Source organism: Ursus americanus, chromosome 3 (assembly GCF_024610735.1).
Source record: "Ursus americanus isolate L20-20 chromosome 3, mUrsAme1.1.p, whole genome shotgun sequence".
NCBI classification, from domain to species: domain Eukaryota; kingdom Metazoa; phylum Chordata; class Mammalia; order Carnivora; family Ursidae; genus Ursus; species Ursus americanus.
Genome location: NC_142129.1, coordinates 21359528 through 21387224, shown reverse-complemented (window position 1 = coordinate 21387224; position 27697 = coordinate 21359528). Strand labels below are relative to the sequence as shown.

The window sequence follows — 27697 nt, the reverse complement described above, 5'->3', positions numbered from 1 at the left end:
AAAAGGTGAACTGCCCTAGAGTATCATTTCTTCTCCCTAATATTCTCATATCCAAGACCTAAATATCCTCAAAGGCCTCCTCAAATGTCTTCTCTTCCAGGAAGCCTTCCCTACTTTTCTGGCCAGAAGAGCTCACTTCCCCATTTGTACTCGACAGTACTTTGTTCTTTGTGTTCACAAACTCAACGTTCTCAACTGTCGTATTTTTCTCGTCTGTGACCACCAAGTTGTCCCCAACCTCCTCTGTATTCCATGGGAAACCAAACATTTCTCCTAACGTAAGTCAGTCAATATTAGACGAATGTTTTTAAAAAGAGCACTTCTATGGAAATGCTCCAAGGATACCACCATCTGTCTCTCACGTTTGAACGTATTTTAGATATTTTAAAAGCTACAGTCGTTCTGAATGACACCAAAATGGTGGACACACACCCACTTTTCACCCACGGCAGATACATAGGTCCCACCTAACGATCCTGCCTGGGGAGCCTTCGCGGCCCACCTGTCCATGCGCACGTGGGCTTCTTGGAAGCGTGACGTGAGTAAGGGAAGTTGTAGCCTCGCCTCAGCCTCATGTGCACGCTCTCGTGCGGTTGTCCAAGGGAGCACGCAAGTACGAAACCACAGCCGGTGCGGGGCTCCATTACACGCCGGGCGGGGCTCAGGGGCATCTGTGCGGCTCTGCTTTCACCACAGTCAAAAAATCCTTTGTGATAATATCCTACTTGAGAGAGGGTAAATATTTATTCTCAGAATTAGAGGTTTCCTGTATGACTTTAGATTTATGATAAGGAAAGTGCGCAATTGTTTCCATAGGTTTCGGTACAGGGTCAGGGCTCTGAGACAAATATTCCCTACCGCAGGCTGGTGGAAGTGAAAAGCATCCTGGGATTCCAAGACAAGTTATTTAAAAACAACACACACTCACACACACACACACCCTGTTACAGGTTGTGAGTAATTACCTGTAAGAGCAGATTTCTTAAACATGATGCATTTAAAGCAACAGATACAATTTTATTAAACACAGAAGCTGATGTGAACACAGCTATTACACAGTGACTATCAACACCAGATTTAAATGTTTCTTCTTTTCGTTAAGAGCCTCATGGTTCTGACTTTTCAGTAAACATTACACATGTAGACTTCAAAAAATTTATACCAGTCCTATGTCACTTTACCTGTTCCACATGGCAGAAGCTCATATAAAATTTTATTTGAGCAGGGGATTCCCTGCTCCCACCCAAATCTGAAAATGTCTGTCAGTGCTTCTCAAACAGCAGTCTGCGGAATGGCGGCGGTGGACCTGGATTTTAATGTATGGATTCCTGGGCCCTTTCCTCAATAATTCTCTTCCAAAAGATAGGGAACAGAGATGAGAATCTGGTCTAAGGCGGAAGGGAAAAAAAAAAAGGGAAGGGGAAACTACTGATCTAATCAACATATCACCATCTTCATAGAATTCTCAAACGCTTGAGTAAAACCAAGACAAAATATGTCAACAACATATCCTTAATATGTGGACTCCTTCAAAACAGGAAATAAAGTCAGTTGAATATCTGTCCTTTAGTGAAGTGTTAGACCTACGAATACCACATGCTTTTCTAAAGGTTGATAAATCATCCCTTTGACTCTATGTTTCACTGGGGAACTGATAGTCAAAGCATCTGGTTAAGCTTCCAGACACTCCTGCTTTATTTAAAATTTGGACAAAGGTGGTTTTCCTTCTTTATCTGACCCTTCTCTAATTCACCATGATTCTTCAAAGGTAGTCAACACTGGGGCCTTTCGAGGTTCTCTGCCCTCTCCTTCAGCAAACTAGAGGCCGAGGGCCACTAATTTGTAACAGGAGTCACTGGATGTCTCCCCCGCTGAGCTACACTCCCTAGGGAACCTCTGCAGCTCTGTCCTCTTCACAGGGTCAAAGTTGTTCCCCTTGCTGAAAAAGATGGGAAGAGTGAGACAGCGGTGATGCAGGGCCAAGATTGTTCGGGTGCAAGGGCACTTGGGTGTAAACGACTACCCTACACCGATGTTTTCAGAGAAAGGAAATACACTGAGTCACCGGCAATGAGAGAACCCAGCGAGCATGTTTCCAGGGTTAACTAACCAAACATCTCTGTTCACCTGCATGTTCACCTGCAGATTCTCCCACTCACTGGCTGCAGGCACTTGGTCAAACCCATCCCACCACCATAGGCCACAATTTCCTTACATGTAAACGTGAGAAGAATACCATCCAGAGTTGTTACATAAACTAAAGTTAGTAATAAATTACTTAATAATAAATATTATTTAATAATAAAGATATTTAATGGTCTTCTAGAATAGCACCTGGCTCCAAATAAACACACAATAATGTCAGCAGTAGTTGTAAACAGGTTTTTGGGGTTTTTTTTTTGGGGGGGGGATGTTTTAGAACAAAAAGAGGATAAGTCCCTAGGTGGGTGGACTAACCTGGGGGCCTCTGAGTTTTAAAGGTGGAGACCAATGGAATTCAAGTGCCAGAATCCTCCAAAGCAATGGGTATGAAGGTTGTGGGCTTGTGGGATTGAAAAGTGAGTTATTCAACCCATAGGACTGATTTTCCCCAAGCTGGGAGGGGAATGGTTTAGGGTCCCATGAAGAGCAAAGCCCTGACCCATTTACACAGCTGCTGGACCAAGATTTCAGATAAAGATGTGGGCACAGTTCTTGTGGAGACTAACACCCCTTTAATGAGCTGGCCAGGGGGGAAGCAGAGCTACTAACGAGCCTCCCTTCTGGGTGATGTCAGGGGTCCAGGGCAGGTGCACAAACAGTGGCAACCAGGAACAGATGAGGACCTGAAGTCCTGGCTCTTCTTCTGGGAAGTGAGGGATCCTGATGACAACTGAGATTGGATTTCCCACACACCCTGAGAAGTGGGAAGCCTCACCAGACATAATTTGATTTAGAAAAATGACTTAGATCAGGCCAGTAACAGCTAAGCTAGGATGACTGTCTGATTACAAAGCCTTCACTCCTGTTACCCACGCTGCCTTTGTTCAAAGCATGAGTTCCACTGGTAGTGTCTACACCCAAGGTGAAGGTTAGTACATAATTTTCCAATTAAAAATACTTTTTAACTGGAAAACAAACTTTTTGGTAGGACTCCTGGATGGACTAGATCTATGGGGTTGCACTGCTTCCCTCTGTAAAGAGGAAGGTCAGAAGAAAGAACATACTGTGAAAACTGCACAGAAAAAATGCAGGTTGGATTTCGGTATCTCCAAAGAGATGTTTAAGCCCAGTATAAGAAACAGTTCTGGAGAAATGAAAGCACCCAAGTAAGGGACGACAGCCACACCTCTACGTTCCCTGGTTCAGAGGAAGTCTTGGGAGTGTTGGTAAACTTTGATCCCATTTCTACCAGCTAGCACTTGACAAAAGTTGGCAGACCAGAGTGTTTGGCCCTCTATGTACCTTGGCTTTGAAGAAGAATCTGATACAAGCAGAAGTCTTGTTGATAGCCAGATATGAGGGTTTTGATAAGAAATCCCTGAGGGATTAATCAATTCAACTTAAACCGAAGAATTTTGTTTTCAAGTTATAGCCATTAACAAAGGCCAGATGTATACAAATGACTCAATGCCACAAACCACAGGACATAAAACTGATCCTTGAACAACTCGGGGTTAGCCATCCCCCCACCTCGAACAGTTGAAAATCTGTAGATAACTTCCAACTCTCCCAAAACTTAACTACTAATAGCCTACTACTGACCGGAAGCCTTACCCATAACATAAACACATGCCAATTAACATGTATCTTGTAGGTTATATGTATTACACACTACATTCTCACCATAAAGCTAGCTACAGAAAAGAAAATGTTATTAGGAAAACCATAAGGGAGAGTGGGCACCTGTCTGGTTCAGTCGGTAGAGGATGCGACTCTTGATCTTGGGGCCGAGAGTTCCAGCCCCACGTTGGGTGTAGAGGATACTTAAAAATAAAATCCTTTAAAGAAAATCATAAGAATGAGAAAATACATTTACAGTACTGTATTTATATTTTAAAAAAATCCATGCATAAGTGGACCTGCTAAGTTCAAACCTGTGTTGTTCCAGGGCCAACTGTAGTTTTAAATTAATGCCTATTTCCTAGTTGTGAAATACATGGCTTGAGCATGTGTGAAAAGATGCTAAAAGGACTTCTGTTTGTCCTGCCAGAGGTCAATGACAGAAATAAAAAGTCACATACCAGTGTGTGGGAATTAAGTTGGTTTACCTTAGAGGCTGGGCCAGGATAGGATCCCCAGAAGGGTTAGGTCTACTAAAGCCTTGTTGGCAGACCAGCACTATGGAATCACCTGGAAGCTTATCAGAAATGAACACCCAGAGCTACCGAATCAGAATCTGTATTTTATTTTATTTTAAAGATTTAATTTATTTATTTGAGAAAAAGAGAAAGCGAGAGACAAGAGGAGGGGGAAGGGCAGAGGGAGAAGGAGAAGCAGGCTCCCCACTGAGCAGGGAGCCCACTATGGGGCTCGATCCCAGGACCCTGGGACCATGACCTGAGCCAAAAGCAGACACTTAACCGACTGAGCCACCCAGGCGCCCTGATATCTGTATTTTAATAAGCTCCCCAAGATTTGCACACACGTGGAAGTTTGAGAAGTACTACACTTGAGTACCTTGCTTTCGGAAATACTATCGTTTGGTATAATTGGCTTTCTGTTCTGGAACTGTAACCAGATCTTTATCATAATCTGTCAGGTCTTTCTCATAAATTAAAATGTTCCTCAGAGGGGCACCTGGTGGCGCACTCAGCTGAGCATCCGACTCTTGGTTTCAGCTCCGGTCATGATCTCAAGGTAATGAAATCAAACCCCACATTGGGCTCTGTGCTTAGTGTGGAGTCTGCTTGAGATTCTCTCTCCCCCTGCCTCTGCCCGTCCCACGCGTGCTCTCTCTCTCTTTCTCTAACATAAATAAATCTTTTTTTCTTAATTAAAAAAAAAATGCTCTTTCGGTATTTCAAAGGAAGAGAAAGGCTATTACTCTCCTTGGAAAAATGACCTGACATTCATCAACCTTTAAGACTGACTCCAGATGAGCTATGTCACATCAAATGTTTTCCTCGATATATTTTAATACCACAGACGCTTTGTTTTTAATTTTTGATTTCTGATTGTCCTGAAATGACAGCAACTCCTAGAACTTAAAAAAACAAAACAAAAAACAAAAAACAAAAACAAAAAAAAACAAAAAACCTCCTGGGCGCTTGGGTGGCTCAGTCATTAAGCATCTGCCTTTGGCTCAGGTCATGATCCTGGGGGTCCTGGGATCGAGCCCCGCGTCGGGCTCCCTGCTCGGTGGGAAGCCTATTTCTCCCTCTCCCACACCCCCTGCTTGAGTTCCCTCTCTCGCTGTCTATCAAATAAATAAATAAAATCTTTAAATTAAAAAAAAAAAAACAACCAACCTCCTAAACTTAAAAAAAAAAATTAAAAATTCCTTTTCCCCTCTTACCACCCTTTCTACTTCTGTTATCAGATAAAGTAATTAATAGTGTTTTACAATGAATCTTAAAATATATTAATGGGGAGTTTGGTGAAAACAATTTGCAAAAGAGAAACACTTGTAACAAAATCTCATCCTCTACTCAACTGCCTCAAGCTGTTTTGATCTGTCGGTCATTTAGTTCAGACTTCTAAATCTGAGCTTCCTTAGAACAAAGGGCGAACTTCATTCTCACTGACGTCCCGTACCCAGAGTGGCTATAAGTAAAGGGGAAGGACACTTATGGTTCACCATTTAGGTAAAACTTATTAAACATATAGACAATTTGCAAAAAATAATCACATTCTTTATCCAAACAAAAGCGAAAAAAAAAAAAAAACCCAGAATTACAGGAGAATTCTGCATGTCCACGTTTAAAACAAATTTTAAGTTATGCTTGGGTGTGTGTGTTGATGGGGGAGACCACAAAAAATAGCTGAATCGCCAAAATAAATAAATACGTAAATAAGTAAATAAGCAAAGATTATAAAGAGGGGATCATCTAAATGCAAATTAACCTTAAAAAGAGATGAGCTGTGAACTGTGCCGTGCCCTCCCACACCAACTTGAGGAGGGACTAAAGGGATGTTAGCAAGCATGAGGCAAGCAGAAACTTGACAGGCATTTGGAGAGTGGGGCTTCTCCTCTCAAACATCTACTGATATGCAGCTATCACATATAGAAGACCAAGCAGGCCAGGTAGAACAAGAGATCAAAACCTCCCAGATGACAGATGACCGGATGAAGGTAGGAGACATGAGTGAAGCTGTCCTGGGTACTCTAGCCCCAGCCGCCATTTTGCTGCAACCACTGCAGATCACCAGAGAGGCCGGCAGAAGAACCATCCAGCTGAGCCCCGGCCAGAGGCACACACAAACCAAACAACTGTGTTAATCCGGTAAGTGTGAGGATGGTTGGTTATGAACTATACCTGGTTTAATGTGCAAGAGTCTTATGAAAGAAATCTACGGTGATTTTTTTTTTTTTTTACAAAAGATAAGCTCATACTTGAGAGAATATTTCTCCTAAGTTCAAATGGGGTAAGTAGCTGAAGGTGTCTTTCTTTCAAAGGATTAGAGAAAAGAAAATTAATCTTTTCTCTATAAATATAGACACGGGGCTGAAATATCACTAACGCAAAAGCAACCAGAAGAATATTATGGAAATCAAAGACCCTAAAGTCAGTGTTAAATACCAAAGCACTGGGTAGGAGTTTGAAACACTTCAGGTTAATAAGCCTGGGCTTGAACTAGAGGTTTGACAACTGTTTAAACCTGGAAAACTGTACTCAGGTTTCTATTCTAGATCTTCTGCAACTGGAAAGAAGGAAGAGATGGGGAGGAGGGAGGAAAAGAGATACTGCAAAAAATTAGACGTGTTTATCCAGGAATTCCAAAAGAGAGGAAATACAAATTAAGTGGTCTAAGCAGAGAGCGATTATAATCTATTTAAAACAATGTTTTTCACATTACTAAAGCACTTTGTACCTATTATCTTTTACCAAATTCACAGTAACTTCCAAGGCAGAGATTCTTAATTTGGGGGAAGAGGGTTCAAAGACTCCTCTGAGAATCCAAGAAAAAGAGTAAGGGCCAAGTAATATGTAACGATGTATGTAGTTGTAAGGAAAACTATCTGTGGATTCCAGGTTACAGATCTATGTTCTCTAGTGAAATAGGTATTAACCCTAATTTCACTGATGAATAAACACACATATTCAGAAACTGAGTTACCTAAGATCATAGAGCAGGTGACTGACAGGGCCAGCAGTGCAACCCCAGAGCTTACACCACCAGGCTCTTGTTTCTGACTTTGTTTTACAACCAAACAGGCTTGCTGCCCCTGAGGGAAAATAAATTCTTCCCAATTTCCGACTTAAACAGTGTAAGAAATGGAGAGGCATCTGGAGGTGGGGGAAAGAAGGTGAACAGCCAGGGGAGACCAGCCCCTTCCTGGCTATAGGAACAGTAACGGAGTCATTGGAACCTCATTCCTTTAAGATACACTAGGCACCCCCCAAAATACCAAAGAAGTGCCTGTCATCAACAGCGGTTTCTGCTAAATGTATTTCTACACAGCAGTGCGTCACTGGTTTTCTAGCTCTAGAGTACGTGGGTTCAGATCCTGTCTCGTGTCCCCACTGGCAGAGCAGGACCCTCTGCGGCTCCTGCAGGCTTTCCCCCCACGGGCGCTGAGGGGGGCAGAGGGCGAGCAACGCAACTTCTGTGCTCAGACCACTCCTGAAATTTTTCCGAGGAGACTCTGCAGTCCCGTTACCCTCCCGTAAGGACCCTAACATGTCACTGTGTGTGGCTATTACTGGCTATCCTCATTGTGGAGTTTCAACCTCTGAGGGGAGCATATAAATCTGATGCCATTACTTATGGACTCAGCAGTGTGGGCAGCAGCTCTCTGTGCCCACTGGGAGCTCACGTCAACCTTATAGACTGTAAACTGCACACTGAGGTCCATGCTTGAATTTGGGGGATACCATACCCAACAAGCACATTACATCTGATTTCTTTTCTGGACGGTCTAGTATTACATACTTCTTTTATCCCCTGTCTACTTCAAAGCATTTAGGAAAATCTGTACAAGAAAGGACTAGGGAGCTCTTCTGTAGTGTATGTGATTATGTCACCATTTAGCTGAGAAGTCTCTTGCTGACACATCTTTAGGGACAGTCACCAAGTTAATTTTCCCCTTCTCCGTACCCATGGGAAAGGCACCCAAAACAGTGCTACAGACCACCAAACTTAAGAGTACTGGTGAAGCTGCTACCAAACTATTTTACCATTTTCCAATATACCTGGTGGCAACTACCATACTTGGACCAAGAACAGTAGGCCATCCAAACACACGTCGGCTCTCGGCAAGTCTCGGAGAGAACTACTGGCAGATCAGTAGGCATCCATCTCCAACCTCAGTCTTTCACCACAAAGTTCTACTGTACAACAACAGTTCTTAAAAAGACAAATCTTTTCAAGTATTTGTCTGCCTCTCTAGTCCCCAGTAACACTGATTCAAGCCCAACCCACAATTGCCACCTTTTGCATTAAAACTCTCCGTAAACCAGATCCATTCTTTCTCCAGGAGAAAGACGGGAACCCCCATGGCACTCCATCCCCACTGCCCCAATAGTACCACTGCCCTCCACCTTGTAACCTTGCATGGCTTTATTTCTTCTTTATGCAATATGAGCATCGGACCTGTGTGGTTTTGCCTTTGAGTGCCCAGCATCTCGCACATGCATACACACACCATGGTGTGTGTGTGTGTGTGTGTGTGCACGTGCACGTGCTGGAAGGGCATGTGGGCACACACCAAGATCACTGAGCACCTACTGTGCCCCACGCACTGTGTTTTACCTACACTGCTGCTTTTTTATTTCTACAACACCTCGATCAAATAGTCATTCTGCAGATTAGGAACTGAACTGCAGAGAGGCTAAGGCTTGGCCAAAATCACAGAGCTAGTCAACAGCAGAGCTGAGTTTCAAACCCAGGTCTGACTGATTCTGGGAGCCAATGCACTGAAAAAGTTCATATGCAGTAAGTATTCAGTAAATGATTTAGTGGGCAGCATTTCTGTTCGGGTCACTGTGCTGAGAGCTACTGGGTATCGAGATGCTTTTAAGTTCAACAACTGTAAATAACGTGCAACAAAGTAGTAAGTGACAAGGCCAAAAAAGGGGTTTGCACAAATGCTAAAGATGTTCAGAGGAGCACGAAGTCACGTTTTTGGAGGTAGGTGGGTGAGTGAAGAGGGGTGGGAGTAGAATTAAGATAGTCACAAATAAGAGGGTGCTGTGTTGCAACCTGGATTTACATCGGATGAGTGAGTGGTAACAGGACTTTAAAGATGAAACTGGGCTCGCTCTACCATTCTTCCTAAAGTGGGAGCGTGGACTAACAGTCACATGCAGTAAGACTGTATCCTTGGTAGCACAATTCCATATACCTGCTCTTCATGCAGTATCCACTCTAGAAAGATTCAGTAAATACTGATGGCAGAAAGGACAGGAAAAGGGTAAAAGGAATATGGGGTTCGCTCGTAGGCTTCCTTAGAATACTTAATCAGCTCACTCACACGTTCCACACGCAGTCTGGTTTTCCAATGCATATTAATAAGTCCTACCCTGGTCGTTCACAGCCTCTCATTAGGTTGTACACGCTCTGCACTCAATCACGTCTTCATGTGTGCTCCATCTTCATGGCCGCAGTCCCCATCGCTCACAGCAGCAGTCGTACCCCCAAAACTAAGTACGAAGGTATTTTAATATGTTTATCTGTACATCAAAGGGATTTCCTTTGGAACAAGCTTTGTATTTAAAAACAGGTAAAATTAACGAAAGGGGGCCCATCTACCTAAAAGGGAAAAGGGGAGCCATCTACCTGCAAAACATGATAGAAATATAAAGGCAAGGACAACTGTTACACTAAAATGTCAGATTCGCTTCTAAAGGGAAACAAGTGCTCCTTGAATAAATAAACGTGTTAGCAGAGAAAATCAGCCAGCTGTATTATGCCCGAAGCAATGAAAACCTGTTTCCTCCTTTCCTTCTTGTCCTTTTGAAAAGACAATATGTCACAGTAAGACTTTTTTTTATAACAGCATTCATTCTTGTGACAAATGTGTGCTAAGGTGGGGGGGTTGGGGGGGAGGAGGAAGAGGAAGGACAGGAATAAAAAGGCGAAGAAAGCCGAAAAGAGAGAGAGGAAACTGTAAGACGCCATCTGCTGACCAAAGGGAGGAAAGAAAGAGGAGAAGAAATTTTGAGAGCACCGCTTTCAGACTGGTGCCTCTGAGGAAATGCAACACATCAGCTTGTCATTCATCTTCGTGAAACGGAAAATTTTACTAGGAAAATAGAAGAAACAAGTTTTTTCACTTTTGTGTATTTCATGTCCTGGAAAGTACGATTACCACTGAATCAAATGATAGACCACCACCATTCCCCAAGTGCAGAGAGAATTACACCCACACTCTTTTAAACATCAGAGTAGAAGCACCTGGGTGGCTCAGCCGTTAAGCGTCTGCCTTCGGCTCAGGTCATGATCCCAGGGTCCTGGGATCGAGCTCCGTATTGAGCCCCACATCGGGCTCCCTGTTCAGCGGGAAGCCTGCTTCTCCCTCTCACACTCCCCTTGCTTGTATTCCCTCTCTCGCCGTCTCTCTGTCAAATAAATAAATAAAATCTTTAAAAAAAAAAAATAGCATCAGAGTAGTATCATACTGAAACCGAAACATCCCAATGATATTTCAGCTTACGCAGCCAGAATGAGCTGAGGGATGATTTCTTTGCTAGAAGAATTCATCGAAGTTTTAAACGAACCTGGGACAGGAGAAGACTATGGAGAATCATTATTTATAAACAGGATGTGGGATATTACCCACCACTGATTACAAGCCGGCCAATGTATCAATCACTCGTTCTATGCTACAAAAAGGCATAAAAGCTTATCGGAAATAAAAACCCTCAGTGACTGAATGAAATCAAACTAAACGATCAATCTCAGAGCTGAGGAGAAAGTCAGGAGAAATGGAAAAGAGGGGTTTCCCTGCCTGCACATCTTTAAGAAGCTGTAACACACTGGTTTTTTCTCCCATTTCCATCAACCCAGCCATACCCCCCACACACACACCCTCACACGCGCGCACGCACACGCACAGCTGTTTCCATTTCTAACACATCCATATTTCCACTTGAGTTTAAGAGATCTCTGCTTTAGAGGCAGCTTCTTCTAATAACCCAGTTTTCGGTAGATGGCACTTCTCGGCCTTTAAGAACCATTTGTACACACAGCACCTGAGGGTCACCATGTGCCACGGGACAGAGGACACATGTGGACATCACCGCGGCTTTAGAGCTGAGTGCGTTGTATGGAAGTTCGCATGCCACAGCACTTGGGGCTCATTAGTTCACAACACTAGTATTGGCATTTAACCTACGACACAATGTTTTCATTGATTTATTTTGTCTATATACTATTTGACTGTTTTGCATTACACAGAATTTAAGAAAGGTTGATATTTTGTTACCCAATTATGTTTTGTTTTTTATTGTGGTCTTAGACTCTTGGTGCGCAACAGCTACAGAAGAACGTAAGAAAAGTGGACAGAGAGCCGTATTATAGAGAACATATAATGCCTTTTTAGGTCATGTTGTGGTAACTACTCTATCCCTTGAAGCAATTATGTCCGTTTCTAACTGGACTTAATGTTGTGTTTACTACAAATGAATGCCAGCTTGAGGACTGAAAATCACTAGCATCTTTCCTGTTGAAATTACTGAATTACTGACAACTTTTAAGAATTTGTTCTACAAAGGTTTTTCAGAACAAATAATCCATATAAAGTTGGGGTTTTTTAAGTTTTTTTTTAATTGAAAAGTTATTTGTTTTTAATTCAAAAGACTTATAAAACATTTTGGAGGGAAAAAAGAAATACGGATAGACCCTAATATATTTTCACAGAAGAAAAATGCACTTGGGGCTTGGTGATCGATGCAACGATATGCTTCAGAAACTTATTCCTTAAAGCACCCGAATCCACTAACGTGCTCTCATGGAGAACCACAAAGGGTTAGGGGCACAGAACCAGTTATGTCAGTTTCCAGAAAAGATCCTTCATCAAGAGAGCACACGTGGTGTAGTGCAGAGGGGCCTGGAATAGCGGTCAGAAAAGCGTGGCTCTCATTCCCAGTCCTACCGCTAGCGACCTGGAATCTTCATCCCTGCATCGACGCTTCATTATCCCCAAAAGGAGAGGCCCGACGTTCTCTCTGAGTGCTTCCTGCCCTGTGTTACTATCAGCCTCACTAGCTAAGAAACAAACACTCGCACACACCACAGAACACCTATCTACTGAGAACAGGATTCTAGACAGTGTTGTTGTAACTCAGGACTACTGAATCATGCATTAACAAGAAAAAATGGGCTCTGCTCAGACCACCGTCCTGAATTTAGTGCTTATCCAGCCCAAGGATATCTTCACATACTTATCTCTACGCCAATAACAGTTAAAGGGTGGGGTCTTCCTGAACGTGTCTCTTTATGCACATGTCCCAGAGTTACTCCAGGGTATATACCCGGAAGGAGAAAGGCTAGATGTAGGGTCTGCTCACGTTAAACCCATCTATACATCCTTAGTCCTAAGTTACTCACCCAGAATGGCTTCTTGCATCAGAATCTACTCTTAATTCCAATTCTTACTGGTTTCTAACCCACATGGAGTTCTGCCCTTCGTAACTTACACGCAACCCAGCTTTTACCGTATGACTTTGCTCCCCCACTCCCATCCCCCCACCACCCCTTTCACTTAGGGATCCTTAGGTACTACTTCAGCCATGCTGCCTCAATCCAACCCAACCTCAGGACCTCTTCAGCTAGGAGCATGCAGGCTGTGCATGGTATGTGAATGGCCTTCCCACAGATACCCACATCCCCAATTTCAAAGGCCACCACTTGATACTTCAAAAATTAGCAAGTACTGGGGCGCCTGGGTGGCACAGCGGTTAAGCGTCTGCCTTCGGCTCAGGGCGTGACCCCGGCGTTACGGGATCGAGCCCCACTTCAGGCTCTTCCGCTATGAGCCTGCTTCTTCCTCTCCCACTTCCCCTGCTTGTGTTCCCTCTCTCGCTGGCTGTCTCTCTCTCTGTCGAATAAATAAAAATAAAATCTTTAAAAAAAAAAACAAAAACAAAAATTAGCAAGTATCTACTGAGTCTTTGCTCTGTGCATTGCACAGAGACTAAGCATGTATCTGCAGAGTTTGAGTATCATTTATTTCCCTATATGGACTCAAGTGAGTGCTATACATCAAAAGGCTTCAATTAACAGATTACAATGAACCAGCTGCCATGAGAAGCCCCACTCTGAAGTCTGGTGACATTTCCAGGTAAGAGGATAAAGGAAACAGGTGTGCCTGTGACAGGTAGGCAACCTCCTGCCCCCACTGTCCACCCTACTTCAAGGTGTCTGTTGGATTTGGGGAGGTGAAGAGATTTTCTGCCTGGCAAGGAAGATTCCGAACCTTGTTCCATCAAGTACCATCCTGCCTCCTTCTCATGCTGAGGGGCCACTACTGACAGGGACTTGGCCATTACTTGTTACATCATGCCCCTGGCAACTCATTTGCTCTCTAAAATCACTTAGAATCTTCGGTCTCTGAATCTCACTTGCCTTACCTGTGAAAGGGAGATAAATGATACCTACCTACCTACTTGTTATGGAGAGTAAATGAGACCGTGTAGGACATACATATGCAGTGGGGTTTTCTACCTCGTGCCCTGAACAGGGCTAGAGAACAAAACCAGGAACACAGGCCAAAGTCACCATACAGCAGATGCCCACTCAATACAAGAAAGAACCTAACAATAATCAGAGCAATTCAAAGACAGAGGAGCAGTTAGGTACCAAAGTTCAAGTAGGGGTTGTTAAGACCTACTCAGTCAAAATAATCTGGGGCGCCTGGGTGGCTCAGTAGGTTAAGCACCTGCCTTTGGCTCAGGTCATGATCTCAGGGTCCTGGGACTGAGCCCTGCCTCAGGCTCCCTGCTCAGTGGGGAGTCTGCTTCTCCCTCTCCATCTGCCCCTCCTCCCTCCCCACATCTCGCGCATGTTCTCTCTCTCAAAAAACTAAAAATCTTTAAGAAAAAAAAAAATCAAAATGATCTTTCATTAACCTTCTCCCTTCTGAAGAAAGAATTACTCTAGTCTGAGTAGGAGAAAACACTGTGGCTTAATTATTTTTCTCTAAATTTGAAGACTGTAGATAGTATTTCATAAAAACATAAGATGAATACTAAAAATTGATGCCACAAAAATTTATGACAGGTTAAATTATGACACTTAATAAAACAAAAAAAGAACCTCTCCTAAGAAAAGAATCCAGTTTCATGTAGCAATTAATGAACAAGGGTCTACTAATTTCACCACAAAGAAAGAAAAATCTAAATTGAAGCGAAATAATTAATTTGGACCCTATGATGTCAATGCTCTGGGCCTTGTAAAAAACAACTTTAGAAATCATTCTTTCCAAACCCGTAACTTCATGAAAACCAGACCAGTGCCATCTCTGGCAGTTAATAATGAGCACTGCCTGACGGGCTCAGGGCAGCTGCCAACCTACAAAGTATAGCAAGGGCTGCAATATTGTCTGTTCAGTTGTTAATCTGGTCATTGCTAAGGAGCCCCTCCCCCACCGGAAGTAACTCCATCTCTGCATTCTCTTGCGAAGAGAGCTTATTTAAGTCATTTCTAGCCACACAAAATGATTTTCACAGCAGGCTGACTGGGATTTTTGGGTTTCCCCTGTGACACTCTTCACGGAGCAGCATCTATGCCTCCCTCCCTCTTCTGCTCATTTTTGTACCAATCCCAAACACTTTTGCTCTTATCCATCCCAAGCGGGAGGAAGCACTAAAAAAAAAAAAAAGTCTTGAAAGTAAGGAACGAACTCAAGTAATTTCCACTAGGAGCCCAGCAATGGCACATGAAGAGACCCTGGCCCCATCCTCACCCACTAGCTGTGCAGACTCTGGGAAATGACTTCACCTTTCTAAATCTTAGTTTCCGCCACCAGCACACGAAGAGGCACAACTAGAGGACCTAACAGCCATTCAGACACTAAAGTTTTGCTGCTCTGAACTATACACAAGCAGAGACGCGCTATGCATTGGAGAATACGGCCCAGCAAATGAGAGCAAACAGGATGCCAAGCAAAGTCCCGTGTTCTTAGGCGCAAATCTTACATTTTCTCAGGAATCCAACCTACTCACACAGCAACTTCCAGTACCAAGATTAACTGCTTATTGAGAGAATCATGAAGTAGTTTCCAGAAGATGTTCAATTTAAAAAAATACAATTTCTATTTTCAAGTACGTTTCAGAAACTGGGTTAAATAAGGTGAAATAGATTTCTCACCTTAGACTTTTTTTTAAGGATTTTATTTATTTGAGAGTGTGCCCACGTGCACACACAAGCTGGGGGGCGCAGGGGCAGAGGAAGAGGGAGAAGCAGGCTCCCCACTGAACAGGGAGCTGGACACGGGGCTCAATCTCAGGACCCTGGGATCATGACCTGAGCAGAAGGCAGATGCTTAACCCAATGAGCCACCCAGGCCCCCGTGACCTTAGACTTTTAAAATGCTAAATGTGCATTGTGAATTTCCAAAAGAGGTGTTAGAACACAGCATTTTCCCAAACCTGTTTGCCACAGAATTCTTTTTTATACAGCGAATCCTGCAGATCCAGTGTTCTCAGGAATACACTCAAGAGACTGCTGTTCGAACCAATTAAGTGTCCACTGTGAGATTATAAAAATGAATGGACTTGAAGCATCGCCCAGGGCACCACCCGGAGCCCTGGCAGCAGGTCAAGATCCCCTGCTCGACTGCGAGCTCTGTTGCCAACTAGTTGTTTGCACTGGACCCAGTTTACCAACCTCCCCAGACCTGCTGGGTCCCACCTGTGCTCCGGGCATCAGCTGCCAGCCTGCCCACTCCACCCCAGCCCCAAGCAGCATGGCACACAGCCACCTCATGTCTCTGTTCTCCTGTCTACATTGTGCAGAAATGCTGGCTGCAGAGGCTGCCCTCATGTGACAATCCAAGTAACTCATATCCTTCATCCCACTATCACCCTAATTTCTACATTATCATATAACAGATACTGGGGGGAGGGGGGATGTTCTGGAGTTATGGCACAGTAAGGAGAATTCTAAAAAAAAAAAATCCCAAATTTTCTTGAAATATCCTTCGATGTCAATATAACTGAAGAAAATGAACCACACGGTCTCTCTTCGAACTATCCTCTTTTCACAGAAATGTGCTAATTAGCAAATGACAATTAAGCAAACACTGGAAATTAGAGGAACAACACAGCTTTCTTTGAAATTTGAAAAAAAAAGTTTTCCTGATAAGTATTATTGACTGAAAAACAGTTAACATGTTTGTCACTTTCAAAAAGCCACAAATGAATTTCTCTGAAAAACCCAACGTCTTTTTGAAAAAATCCACAAAACTGGGGCTCTGCCAAAGCATGAGTGTTACAAAACCATGTACCACATGCCCTTTACGTTTCACGTTAATTACTAAAGCAAGGATTAAGCTCCTGGCGATTTGAAGTCAGAAAGATCAGACATGGATTCAAATGCTGGCTCTGGTGTTTGGGCAAGTTCCTTCATTTTTATTCAACCTCTGCCTCCTAATCCATTAAATAGGACCATGAATACCTAGTTCACAGGAGGGTTAAGAGTTAAAGAAAATTGAATTTGCCTAGCAGATTAGGGACCTACGGTCATTAGATTTAGGTTTGGCTGGGAGTGTCTGCAAGCCCAAAGCATCTGTGGTTTAAACAGGAGAAGTCTCTTTCTTTCTCAGGTCAAAGTCCAGGAAGGTGAGCGTGGCACTCTACCCACCACGAGTGACGTCAACTTCATGGTCCACGATGGTGGCATCCACATTCCAGGCAGCAGAATGGGAAAGGCATAAATAAAGAGAGGGCAGGGGGGGACACATACTGTCCCTTAAGGAAGGTTCTAGAAACGATCACATGATAACGTACCTCCCATTAACCAGAATTTAGTCATATGGCCACAAAGCTGCCAGCTATGAAGTAGGGCTGCAGTGACTATAAGGACGGGTGTTATGGATGCTGAGGGGACAACCTGCAGGTTCGGCCACAAAACCCAGCAACGGCAGCAACAGCTCATCCCTGGTTCGGTGGGAGTGACGCTGAGCCTGTACGCACTGGTACAGCCACACCAGTATGCAAGGCTGGCATCTGTGCTCAGCGTGTGAATTCCTATTGCTGTGCTGGTTGTTAAATATTGTGAAAATTATCCTTGCCTTTGGGAAGTCGCCGCCTTAACCTTCCACAAGTAACAAGATCACCTTTGTAATGCATGCTGTTTAGGGCATCATTTTTCCCTACCTGGTTTTCCCTTAGTTTTCTTTCCTGAAAAAGTACAAATCCCAGCATTTGCTGTAACAGAAAAAGATCAATTCTGCTCAACTCCAGGGTTCTGTTTTCAAAACCTAACACTTCCTTTTGGCTCTCTGGGCACTCCACATTTGATGTCATGGTCTCCTGGACGCTGGGATACAGAGACGTGCTGTGGAAGAAAGCAGCTCTGTCCCCGCTGCCCATGCCCCCTGCTGCTGGACCCTCCCATCCCGCGGTCACTGACAGTGGTTGGGTTGTAGGCAAAGGATGGGGGAGGAGACGGGGCAGGGTGGGCTTCCAAGTCCATATTCAGTGCACACGTGACTTTTAGGTGGGCGGTACATGCCAAATAAAGCTGTGGTACAATTAACACCAGTATTCATCTTGAAAGACTGGTGCTGAAGCAGGGTGCCCCAGACCTACAACAATCTCCTTTCAACCTCATCTTTCTGGGATAATTATTTCCAAGGGTTTAAATCAGCATTTCCTAAGCTGTGTTCCACGAGTGTTAAGAAAGGTTGCATGAAAAAAAAAAAAAACAACTCAGTACTAGGAATATTTTTTCTCCTAAAATGTATTAAGTTCGAGGTACCGAAACAGTTGTACATAGCTTTAATGACTGCAAAATAACCAGCCTGTAAGAAATGGTCTGCCAAGCCTGGGACCTGGCATGCCGGGAGGCCTCATGAGGGTTCATCTGATGGTCACATGAACCTTCAGACCAGCCCTCTGCTCCTACTCAACTACAGAATTCTTTCTGTCCCAAGTGACCCTTATCTCCTAAGCCATCTATTCTCCCTCCCGCACATTTTAACGATGTTTTATTTCGTCCTTCGTTGTTTATTGATTTTTTTTTATTAAGTAACGTAAGCACATAGTTACAAGGTACATAAAAAAGAGAGTACGGAATGAAAAAGTCATTCTGTTAAACCTCTGTCTCCCTCTTATGCTGTCTCCATTCCCAGAGGGAATGCGTCCTGTGAATCCATCCAAATTACATATTTTCTAACATAAATGTCAACGTAAATCTATTTTTCACAAAAGGATGCCTTTCCAATATTTTCTTTTCTCACTTTAAAAAAGTTTAAAACTAATTTGTTGTCAGCACTCACTGTAACTAATGCATCTAAACACTTTATATTCTACTTTTTTTAAGATTTTAGTTATTTATTTGACAGAGAGAGCAGAAGTAGGGGGAGCAGCAGGCAGAGGGAGCCCGATGTGGGACTCGATCCCAGGGCCCGGGGATCATGACCTGAGCTGAAGGCACACACTAAACCCAATGAGCCAGCCAGGCTCCCCAGTCACGACTCACTTTAGGATAGAAAGTGCTGAGGCACCCGGATGGCTTAATCAGTGAGGCATCTGCCTTCGGCTCAGGTCATGATCCCAGGGTCCTGGAATAGAGTCCTGCATCAGGCTCCTTTCTCAGTGGGGCACCTGCTTCTCCCTCTGCCTGCTGCTCCCCCTGCTTGTGCGCTCTCTCCTGCTCTCTCTGACAAATAAATAGACTAATAAATCTTTTAAAAAACTGAATAGTGACATTTACTGAATATACAGGTGCTATTTGACAGTGTATATGCATCGCCAATTATCAAAATAATGTTCTAAACTTAAAATGCTATTGGTACCAATTTTCTTTCCCACAATTAACTTACAATGGAACACCAATTCTCAACAGATGGAGGACACACGTCTTCAAAGGGGAGGATCGGAATCTTGAGTGGGAAGGGCATGGAAGCGCAAGCTCTCCACTCACTCCTGTAAACTCTGAGATATCCTCCTGGACAGAGTCCCCCATTCCTCAACTGCAGAAAAAATCACTGCATTTAATGAGAAATTATTTGAAGAAAGCTTCCAGTACAGGGCTGTCCAACAGAACCTTCTGGAAAATGGCAATGTTGCAGATTCACGCTGTATACCAGCCACATATGACTAATGAACACCTGAAATGTGGAAGTACAACTGAGGAACTAAATTTAATTTAATTTCAATTTAAATAACCACACGTGCCCCGTGGCTACCATTTTGGACAGTGCTGGTCTACTGAATAGTGAGCATACTAAACAGGAAAAGATTACCATCCCTGTGACAAAACAGGAGCAACTGGAAGTGTGTGTGTGCGTGTGTGCGTGGGGGCGGGGGGAGGCAGTGAGCATTGTAGAGGAAGCTCCAGCTACAGCTTCCGAATTTTCTTTCTTTACATACCCAAGGCTGATTGGACTATTTCCAAAAATAATTTATTTAGTTAAAGTTGGAACAAGCATTAAGGATGTGTTGCAATTACCTCTAAAATCTGGAATTAAAATTCTTTTAATTTACGAAAACTCTACGTTTGATTATGCACTCTGTTTTAAATTTTTCCTGGCATGATGTTGCGTGTGGATCACACCAAATTAACAGTTTCTCTGTTAGGTGGAAAAAACAAATTGCAGAAGAGTATGTACAATATTATGCCAACTGCACAGATATATGTGCATGTGTGCATTATACACACACACACACATTTGTGTATGAATAGAATCCATCTAGAACAGTGCTGTTCAACGGCACATTCTGTGAGGATGGAAATGCCATCCGTTCTGCCCAGCACGGGTGCAGCTAGTCATAGACGGCTACTGAACACCTGAAATATGGCTGGTATAACGAGGAAGCAAATGTTTAATTGTATTGCCACAGGTGGCAAACGGCTACCTCATGAGATGGCACAGGTCTAGGAGAATAAACCTCAAGCTGTCAAAGGGCTACCTCAAAGGGGTTACGACCGGCGGGAGAAAAATACATTTTTACTTAAAACTTTACACACCGTGGTAGTGTTTGAATTCAATTATCTAGCTTTGTCCACCTGGCATGTAATAGCTCATTAAACAAATAAATAGGAAAGGAAGGTGTTTTAGCTTGGGCTGCTGTAACAAAATTCTACAGGCTGGGTGGCTTAAACAACAGAAATTTATTTCTCACAGTTCTGGAGGCATTAAGTCCAAGGTCAGCGTGGCAGCAGGCTGGGGTTCCGGTGAGCACGCTCTTCCTGCTTGCACATGGTCACCTTCTCGCGGTGTCCGTACGTGGGGGGAGGGGAGCGAGCTCTGGTCGCTCTTCCTCTTCTTACAAGGAGGACCCTACTCTTTATGACCCTTCGATGTAAGCCTAATCACCCAAAAGTTCACCTCCTAATACCGTAACATTGGGGGTTAGGTCACACCCACAACTGATGTATCAGCAAACGGTACCAACTCTACAGTCAGTGTCCCCAATCCAACCACCTCTTATAACCCCCACTACTACCAACCCAGTGTCACCTAGACCATACCACACTTCCACTCTTGGCCCCCAACCCCAACCCCACAGCATCCCAAGTGTCCTTTTAAAATGAAAAGTCCTAGCACACCTTTCCCTGCTCAGAAAGCCTCCCCAAGCCACTGGGAATCAAGGCCAAAGTACCCACCACTTAGGCCTTACATGGACCGGCCCCTGGTACCTGTCCAACTTCATTTCCGAATGCTCTTGGCCTTCGTTGCCCGCTTGGCTCTAGCAAAAACACTGCGGCCCACAGAGCTGTTCCTCTGGCGTGTCTCGTCTTAGGTCTTCGAACTCGCAATTCCCAGTGCCTGGAAAGCTCTTCTTCCTTCACTCAGTGCTAGAAGACCGAATGCTTGTGTTCCCCCAGGACTTCTACGCTGAACCCCTAATTCCCAATGTGAGAGTACTTGTACATGGGGTGATTATGTCATGAGGGTAAAGGATGAGTGGCCTTCTAAGACACAGAAGAAATGACCCTTCTCCCTCTGCCACGGGAGGACACGGCAAGGAGGCAGTTGTCTGAAGGCAGGAAGGGCGTGCTCACCAAGAACCCAACCCTGCTGGCACCCTGCTCTCAGACGTCCAGGCTCCAGGACTGTGAGAAATAAATGGCCGTTGTGAGGCCACCCAGTTGACGGTCTTTTGTCCCAGCAGCCCAAACTAACAAAGATGCTCCCGTCTCTGGTTAAATGTCACGGGCTCAGAAAGACCTGATGACTTAGCTAAATGGAACAGCACCGTGTCCGGCCACCTCCATGTCCCCCCATCACTGTATTCAACTTTACTTTTCTTCACAGCATTTCGCAGCATCAGACGTTGCAGCACATGCTTCTTGGTTTCTTCGGTGCCTCCCACACCAGAACAAAAGCTCAGAGTGCGCAGAGAGTGAGGGACGTCACCAAGATGGCTACAGAGGTTGTTCCTGACTCCACACCCCTTCACCACAACAACTAACATCTGTTCAAGAACAAGACACCACTGAGAGAATCCTAGAACCCAGGGGTGAGGCTGACGCACCCCCTGCACCTCGGAGACCCAGACAGACTGCATCAGAAGGGTGAGAGAAGCGGCTGCGTGTTGACCACATTGCCCCACTCCGAGGCCAGTGCCACACATTGAGAGGTCTCCCACGGGCCACCAGGTCGTCCAGTGGGAAAGGCGAACCCAGGAGGGACACACTGTAGGAGCCCCCCACTCTGATCTCCCACCATGGGGGCTGTAGGACAATGGGAGGTGCTCAACCACTGGGCATCTGACTCTGAGGGGGGCTGGGGGGGGGCTTGCGACAACCAGCACAAGGATCTTGGCAGATAAGGCTCATACCCGCACTGCCCTAACAGTAACCCCAACCAGTGGCTTTGCTCATCTGCAGGACCAGGCTGGGGGCGCACCGGGACCAGGGAATTTGGCGGCTTGCAGATCTGCCAGATTCAGATCCCCAAATGAGGAGTTTTTCCAGTGCTTCGTTGGCAGTAATGCTCAGTAAACATTTACTGAATACATTAAGTAGTTCTCACAGAACCATCTCTTAGAATAATCTGTGAATTGGCTGTCTGGAGTGAAGCAATAAAAACAAAAGGAGTCACAGTGGGGGAGAGGGTAGAAAGGAGTCTGATCAGAAAAGGGGATACTGACGCTCCTCCCCCACTCCACACCAACCCCAAAAGACCCGAAGCCCCGCCCCCGTCAGCACCCCAGGCCCCGCCCAGGACGGCAGCAGGTCTGGCTCCTCCAAGGGATACCCGGATGCTAGCTTCCAGCTAACTGGATTGGATCAAAGTGAACCATTAACATGAACACAGTTATCTTCAATGATCCAGAAAGTGGTTCCTTTATACCCTCTGTGACAAATAATCCTATTTTTTTCCCCCTCTTTCAGCTGTAAGGCACTGAACATTTCAAACCTATAGTGAAGCAGAAGTTTGAATCTGGCTCTTAAGAAGGTAACAGATGGGCAAATAAGATATTTTTGTATAGAATGTTACACACCAGAAGCCTAGTGATAACAAATGCACTATTAACGGAATAAAGGTGATATAATTTCCAAGCAATTCCACAGAAACAACACAAGAATAAAAACACCGCAACCAATGACTTCCAGCTGGTTAGAGCCCTCCAGCTCCTCACTAGTTTTCAGTGCGTCATGAGTCTATTAGCAGACCCTACTGTTCATGGTCAGCCCTCGGAGAGAGGCGAGGCGAGAGACGGTGGCGAAGAGCGTGAGCTTTGCAGCTCAAACGCGGGGCTGTATTTCCCACGGGGTGACTTGCTGTTTAAGTGACCCTGACCAAATGACTTCACTTCTCAGAGCCTTGGTGTTCTGCTCTGTAAAACGAGGACAAAAAATCAGCAACCTTACAGGATTTTAAGATTATGTGAAGGGATGTAAATAGAATACTCAGCACAGACTTTAATGGTCTTTATTGTAATACACTGGAATTCTGCATTTCCATGTTTCTCTCTTATGAGCACCAGAAGGGCAGCGCTGTCATTCTCCTAATGTTTGCACGCTCCCCGGGTGCCCAGCTCGGGAGCTAAATAGTTAATAAATCAATGAATTGTAGCTACTTAATGTTTGTAACTTTTTTTTGAAGATTTTATTTCTTTATTTGACAGAGAGAGAGGACGAGACAGCACAAGCAGGGGGAGTGGGAGGCAGGGGAAGAGGGAGAAGCAGGCTCCCCGCTGAGCAAAGAGCCCCGAGGTGGGATTCGATCCCAGGACGTGGGATCATGACCTGAGCCGAAAGCAGACACTTCACCAACTGAGCCACCCACGTGCCCCTAAATGTTCATATTTTTATGTGAAAGCCAACCAAAGAGATGATACAAAGAAAGAGAAGTGGGGAGGGGGCTGGATGAGAGGAGTAAGGAGCTGCGCAGAGGCAGTAGGTGGGAGAGGCAGTGATTACAAGGAGCAACAGACAAGTGGGCAGCAAGCCTCCAGGGCGGGTCAGAGAATCAGCACACGGAGGTGTAGAAAAGAAGATCTGGGGTCTACTTGGAGAAATGGGGGCCAAAACAGCCACCTCACTGCACCCCAGTAACCTGCAAAGGCACTGGTGAGCCACACCAAAGACAACACATGCCACATGCACAGCACTGTGATAATGATAAAACTGATCTATCCAGGAGATTCCTGCCCATTTCTAATCTGAAAGGTGTCAATCACCCTTTCCCCTGTGTGTATGCAGAATAAACCCTAGGGGACTATTTCTGTGGTGTGCAGAACCATGGAGCAGCCAAGAGAGATGGTTACCGTCTACGGCTCGACGCAGCAGTGAGCCAGATCGCAGAGTGAAGTCCTGCAGGCACGCGAGCACGCGCACACGCAGCAGGAGAGCGCGAGGCGCCTGCCACCCCACAACAAATCCCAGCTCTCTCCAGCAGAAGGCAAAGGACAGCAATGCAAAAATGTGTTCCTGTGCTTGAAAGAGGAAACAGACATCGGTCTGACAAGAGATCAAACAACAAAGATGACTAACACAGTATGAAAAGTAGAAGAAAAACCAGGTTGTCGTCGGCTCATGGATGCCAAGGGACGGGAGGAGGCTCGGTGGCAGGGAGGACTGAGAGCCCTACAGCAGGAGCGCATCGTCTGACCAAAGGAAGCAGGGAGGAGGAGCCGTCCGAAGTCTGAAGACAGCTTAGTAAGCGTCAGCATGAAGAATGATTGGCAGAGCGCTAGCAGAAGAACAAGCAGCCAGTGGTGCACAGTGCTGGACAACGGCCTGGATGACCGGAAGCAGGCAGCAATCCGCCCAGCTGCGGGACTTTCTCCAGCACCGCTCAGGAGCCCAGGGGCAAGCGAGAGGACGAAATGGTCAGGATGTGTACAGCTTGGGCAAGAGACTGATTTAGTACCTGGACTACGGATTCTAAGTGGTATCAGGACGAAAATAAAGGTGGAAAGGTACAGAGCAAAGGAGGCAGCAAACTAGAGGTCTCAGTGGGATCAAAAGAGAGGTGGGGTACAAGGTGGATGGACAGGGGGGATGTGGTCAAACAAGAGGTCCCGACGACCTGATCGGAGCCATGAGTAGACAGGGCCTAGGGAGGGGGGAGATGGGGGAAGTTGGGGAGAAGCCCCCTGGTGATGAGAGGCCCCCACACCCATGCAGCTGGGGAAGTAGGTGGGTCATCCAGTGTAGCTGAGGCGGGGTGGGGAACAGTGAGGCGGTCACGAGTGAGGGTGGGCGTAACGAGAGAGTCAGCAGGTCATGGTTCCGAGGGGGACAAAAGATGGTTATCCACAGGGCTTGATGCTCGGAAAAAGCAGGGGTTGTTACCGGAAGGGAGAAAAGCGAAAATCTAGTGCTACCGCGCCAAGCACGGGGGCCAGCACCCCACCTTCCAAGGAGTCCTGCCACTCCGCAACGATAACATTAATCTACCTAATTGGGTAGCTCCTGCCAGACATCAATCTTTTCCCTGCATTTATTCAAGATAAATATTAGTGGGCTATTTCTTCAGGTTAGTAGAGCTTTCGAAGGAGGAAACCTTCAGTGACTGGGAAATTCATCTGAGAATGCTCTAGGGGTCACACATTGACCCACATGCTGACAGAGTATAAGTAAATTAACGCTTTTATTAGATTTTTTTAAAGGCCAAGTTTTTAAACACACCTTACACTAATTGGAAAAAAGGGTTTGCCTCAACATTGGAAATCTATGCCCTTGTCATTATTACACTGAAGATCGCAGGGATCCGGTGTATTCTTTCCTATCCCCCTGTCGCCAATACTCTGTCACTGGTTCAACCAATGAAGCCATTTATGATGCAATACTTCATGTCACTAGAGAAGAATTTCAGGGCTCTCCCAGTCCTCTGAACAGATCTGCTCGGGTACTGTCTGCTTCAGGAAAATTTCCTGGATACCCACATGTCTAGTCCCCGTTGTCCCAACTAGATGCTACCCTCTTCTGCTAGGGCATTCCCTGGGCAGGTCTGTTACTGCATCAAAAACACCTGACTGTTCCATGAGACAAGCCGTATGACCAAGGACAAGTAACCTAACCTCCGAACTTACGCATGTGTAGAAGGGTAAGAACTCTGCAGGGCTTTTCTATCAATTCATGAGTTGAAGTTCATGCCTAGAAAGCACTTGTGACAGTGCCTGGCATACGGTAAGAGCCACGGAAGTGTTTGCTATTAAGGATATGTATTTGCATGTCTCTCTTTGCAGACTTATTAGCACCTTTAACATAGAGACTAAGTCTTAATTGCTATCCCCAGTGCCTAGTACAGGGACTGGCAACTCCGAGACATTCAGTGGCTATGAATCAATCGATGGGCCAATTTTTATCTCCCAAGAAATGCGAAAATGTAGATATTTAAAAAAATAAAATGAAGGGTTACCTTATTTGTAACCTGCCTTATTTAAAAATAACGTAAGGCAGTTCATGAACTATAGCATGACATCTCAAATAGGAAATTAAATGAAACAAGTCAAAATTAAAGCTAGAACTCCATTATCAATACTACTAAAAAGTCAGTGGACTTCTCAAGCATTAAGTACACTTACATACATTTTTGACTCTAAGAATTAGAAAACTTTCACTTTTGTTGTAGGAGGAACAAAAAAAGCCCAAGGCCTTGGCTTCCTACCAGGATTTGCTATCCTAGTTTCTTCCACAGATCTAGGAACTAGGGAAGAGGAAAAAGACCGTCACAACAAAGTTCACCTCCTTCCTCAGGGCCGCAAAAGGAGAATCTCAGAGCTGTGGGTGATCGAAGGGAATCAACTGAGGCACTCATAAGAAAATTCAAATTACTGTGACTAAAACCTCAAAACGTTCATAAAGCCCGCAGGTGCTCAGAGTGGAGACATGGCTCCCCTCAGTCTCCAGCAGAAAAGAGCCACTCTCCATACCTCATCATGTTTTCAACAATTCTATAGAACACCCGATCTAGGATCCCAACAAAACCGTATTTAAAATGAGCACGGCTAGTACGTTAATATTCTCGTTCTTTTCAGAGGATTTCTAACACTTCGGCAAACAAGTCTGTCCCAGAACTAGCAGGACTTTCCTCTTCCACAGGTGCGTGAAAAACGCCACCGTATGCATGAAAATGGCATTTCATCAAAGTCCGTGGGAAATAAAGTCTGGGAGTGTCGGTGTTTCCCAGTGGAAGAGGAATGTTCATCTTATCCTTACGGTCATCCAAGAAGAAACCTATGTAGAGAGGAGGAGAGTGAGGAGTGACAGGGACATCTTTACAAGTCAAGGCTGTGTCTACTCGCTGGAGGAGTCCCCCATCCCCCATTCCCATTCCGGCACACGCCAGCACCCTTCGAAGGCAGACTGGCATGATAAACACAAGTTCAAGCATGAATACTCAAGGACGCAGCAAATGATGAATAAACTCCTCTTCTCCACATGCCGAAAGTTCTCCTGACCATCACGAACTCAGGCACAACCAAAGATCACCTGCGTTTCCAAGTAACTTCACAGCTAGCTGAAACCACTCTGAGCAGTAACTTTTCTTGTGCTTTCCCACGTAAGCCAGCACTCACACCTACACACATTCCCATCGGAGAAAGAGTGTTTAAAAGGTAAAGATAAAGCACAACACACACACACACGTCTTAATAACAGTGTGTTTTTCCATAATTAAGTGTTAAGCTTTTTTTTACTACTTTTTAACAAACGAAACGAAAACTGAGGTCTCAATCTGACAGGCAGTGCACCTGAGGATTAAAATTTCCCAGTACGTACCTCCTAGTTCCGCATCCTTTCATGACTGCATAAACGGTTGCCTGGGAAGCCTCCTTGAAGCGGTTCAAATAAACTCCTTCCCGAGCTCGCAGGCAGGACTCACTAACTTTGTGCCCACAAAGTCAGTCCTCCTGAGTCCTTAGAGGCAGGTATTCTTGCAATCTGGATAACATTAAAAAAAAAAAAAAAGGAGAATAATTACATA

General features: G+C 44.8%; 1 long non-coding RNA gene across 23 annotated transcripts in view; it reads right to left on the bottom strand.

Annotated features, from left to right (window-relative positions):
- LOC123788947 (uncharacterized) overlaps positions 1-27697 on the bottom strand; it is a 208557-nt gene that overhangs the window by 105638 nt on the left and 75222 nt on the right. For 22 of the 23 annotated variants that reach the window (XR_015723849.1, XR_006778619.2, XR_015723856.1 and 19 more), the window contains one exon: positions 27493-27654. This is a non-coding gene — a long non-coding RNA (uncharacterized LOC123788947). Of the gene's footprint in view, positions 1-502; positions 27655-27697 lie in introns of all 23 variants that reach the window. The other variant, XR_015723852.1, reaches the window with a different exon arrangement.